The 3,748-nt window shown below is 46.8% G+C and overlaps 1 pseudogene; it reads left to right on the top strand.

Moving 5' to 3' along the window:
- Positions 1-1,081: 1,081 nt before the first annotated feature.
- Positions 1,082-3,031, top strand: LOC144094195 (uncharacterized; annotated as a pseudogene).
- The last annotated feature ends 717 nt before the right edge of the window (positions 3,032-3,748 follow it).

The raw sequence follows: 3,748 nt of genomic DNA on the forward strand, positions 1-3,748 counted from the left end.
AGTTTAAACCAGGTATTCGCACCTCCAAGAGCAGCACAGCATTGCCCAGACAACACCAAACATCCTGAGGACGTCCTCAAATGGTCCAAACGTCCTCGGGGCCTCTAAAACATCCTCAATATGTCCTCATAATGTCCCAGGTTGGATTGTCCTCAGAACGTTCGCAGAATGATGTTCTCAGGTCATACCAGCGGCTTCGTGGTCCTCAAAATGTCATTTTGAGGACATGTTTGTGAACACGCATGCATGAAAATTATCAGAAAAATAATGCTTGTGTGTGTGTGTGTGAAATTTGATTTCTAAGCATTTACTTCCATTAAGTTTTATTTGTGATGCATTACTGCGACGGCGCTCTGAAGTTTTATCCCATTGACAGTATGCATGCAGTTTTTTTCAACGACAGCGCGCTTAGACCGCAAATTGCTGCACGCGGAAACGAGAGAAACCACCGCCTTTAGGTGACTACCGCACATGCACGATTGTTCTAACTGCAGCCCAGAGAACGCTTGCTGCGTGCCAACGACAGAGAAAAAAGCTTGAGGTGCGGTTTCGGTAAGGCTCGTGCAACGCCGTATTCAGCCACCCGCATCGCTGCTGGTTCATGTCCTGAGAAAATCGATGAGTTCTGGTCTACCGTAGTTGTGATTGCCGTTTTTTCATGTGACGACGCTATCGCGCACAATTAAAGCTTCTGCAAATCGTTTTCCTTCATGCAAGGCTACGTGTTGTACGCAATGCCGCTAGCTTTTCCTTTGGCGAAGGAGCACGATTTTAGCCCGATCACGGAAAGCGGGCTTGAATCCGGGGGCCCGTCTGTGTGTTGCTGGGTAGGCAAATTACAGTGTTTTTTATTTCAGTAAAAAATGTTCTTTTTCACAAAGTCAATCGTTCCGCAATATTTATTGCCTCTTAACATCGCATCGCACGATCAACATCATCATTACCGTGTGTTGCCGCTTCTCGTTTAAGCCAAGCCAAGCCTGCATCCGCAACGTCGTGATCGATCACCGTGACGGCGAAGCACGCACGCTACTCGCACGTGCGTGTTATTCCGCGATGGATGCCTCTCAGAAAAGTGAGTGACGCCTTTTAGATTTGCACGATGTCAACGGAAAGTCGTGCGCGAAAGTTTCGCCGCACTAGGAAAAGACGGGTTGACGTTAGCCTGCAGCTCCCCGCGTGTGCCGAAGCTGGTGCTGATCCATTGTCAGAACAGTGCAGCCAGCTTCAGCGTGATGTGTGTGTGACCGAACGTTTTGTGCCCGATACTGAGGATGTGCCGACCCCAGACCTCACAATTCAAGATGCTGAAGCTGGGACCTCATCGGTTTTTGTAGATTTAAGCTCCGATCAGGACCTTTGTCCTCAGGTTGACGGCAGGTTTGATTACGAAGCCGATCATGAACGCGCTGACGAGGACGTAGCGACTTTCCGCCACCAGCTTCAAACTTGGGCAGTGGAGTCTGGGTCATCGCATGCTGCTGTCACGTCACTTTTGAAAGTGCTCCGCAGCCACAAGTGTTTTTCTTCTCTCCCATCATCGGCGAGAGCGCTGCTACAGACACCGAAAAAATCGAATGAACTTTCCGAAATTTCGGAAGGCCAGTACCGCCACTTCGGTGTAGAAGCAGGAATACGGGAAATCCTGGGACAGTGTCGAGACCTGCCGCCGGAACTGAATATGACTTTTCATATTGATGGCCTACCATTATCGAAAAGTTCTAGAGGCCAGTTTTGGACAATTCTCGGCCGCATAAGCAACCTCAAGCATGCGGCACCATTTGTGACGAGTGTTTTCTTCGGTGACAGCAAGCCGAGAGATGCAAATGAGTTCCTATACAGCTTTGTTGAAGAGCTAAATGTTCTTTTATCTACAGGAATTGCTGTTGAAGCTTTCACAATACCTGTAAAGCTAAAAGCCATTGTGTGTGATGCGCCTGCAAAGGCATTTGTTTTGTGAGTCAAAAACCACACGGGCTATTACAGCTGCACGAAGTGCACTGTTAAGGGTGCGTACATTGAAGGAAGAGTCTGTTTTCCAAACATTAGCAGTGAGCTGAGAACTGACTGCAGTTTTAGGCAGAGGTCGCAGGAGCAGTATCATACTGGAAGCAGTATTGTAGAGCAGCTGCCAATAGACATTGTGAGGGATGTCCCGCTAGATTATATGCACCTCGTTTGCCTAGGCGTGGTGCACAAATTGCTTGTATTGTGGTTCCGTGGCCCGAAAGCTATAAGGCTTGGCAGCAAAGTCCGCATTGAACTGTCAGTGAGAAATGTCAAGGCCGCACCGTTTGTTCCTTGTGAACTTAACCGAAAGCCTCGTAGCCTCACAGATCTGGATCGCTGGAAGGCCACAGAGTTTCGTTTCTTTTTGCTGTATGGGGGACCCGTGCTCCTGTCATCGCTTCTTCCATCACAGATGTATGAGAATTTTCTAGCTTTGCATGTTGCTATTACCATTCTTTCAATGCCTAATGGCACAAAAAGTGAAGTGCAGTATGCAGGGCAGCTTCTGAACCATTTTGTTAAAGGCTTTACGAAGATATATGGCAAGGAGCATGCTTCGCACAATGTGCATGGACTATGCCATCTGGCATCCGATGTTGAGCACCTGGGGCCATTGGATTCATGGAGTGCGTTCCCATTTGAGAACCACATGTTTGCTCTGAAAAGACTGCTCCGAAAACCAGAGCGACCACTTGAGCAGCTCTCTAACAGACTATCACAGCAAGGAGCTGTACTGAAGGAGGCTCAGCAGATGCCAAACTTCCCACTGCTCACTGGACAACATGAGTCTGGGCCCCTTATTGCTCCATGTCAAGGGCCTCAGTTCAAAAAAGTGAAGCTGCCAGGCAGTGTAGTCCTTGCCCCTGGCAAGAGGACAGCTGCTGCATTCTGCAAGATGGATCTATAATTGTCATCGAGAACTTTGCACATCTGCCAACTGGAGCACCTTGCGTTTAGGAAGAAAGTTCATTCAGCTCGAGGACCTGTACTCCTCTCCATGCCGATCATCAATGCTTGGCATATATAGAGCATCACAACTGTCTAGTCTGCGTGCCTGGCCACTAGAGAATGTTTCACACAAAGCTTTGAAACTCTTTTTTAAACGCGATGCCATTATTTTTCCCCTCTTTCATTCAGAAATATCAGCATAACTGACTGTATAAACCATGAGTTTATGCCACAGTGGCAGAAGCTGAAGGCTTTTTCTATGGCGGGTGGCATGTTATCTTTTTCCAACTCCAAATGGATGCTTTCAAGCAGTATCTCTCATCATTGCATTTCAACTTGGCCAGTACTATTTATGTGTGCTACAGAATTATTGGCGGGATTTTATTAAATTTTACTGAGGGTTTTCTCAGTTTTCTGGTTCATGTCAGTGGGGCATTTGTACACAAAAGACTAGAAATTCTCTATTTACTTTAGGAAATGTGTGAAAGAGAAATGTAATGCTTGCTGAGGGGCTAGTTGGTGCATATTTTCGTAAAAGGACCTAGTGCCAAAACAGACAGCATGCAGTAAGAGAGAAGGAACAAGCGCTTGTCTTGTATTGTTTGCTGCCTGTTTTGGTGCGGAGTCCTTTTATGAAAACATAAATGTAAAGAGGAAGGGAGTGAATAGCTTAACGAAATGATCGACTGACCAGTTCACCTATGGCTGATTTTTTTCCTTTCCTGCCCCTGCGCATTTGTCATTTTTTCCAAGTATTTATTTCGCTCTCGCACGAAATACACTCAGTTGT

Source organism: Amblyomma americanum, chromosome 6 (assembly GCF_052857255.1).
Source record: "Amblyomma americanum isolate KBUSLIRL-KWMA chromosome 6, ASM5285725v1, whole genome shotgun sequence".
Lineage (NCBI taxonomy): Eukaryota > Metazoa > Arthropoda > Arachnida > Ixodida > Ixodidae > Amblyomma > Amblyomma americanum.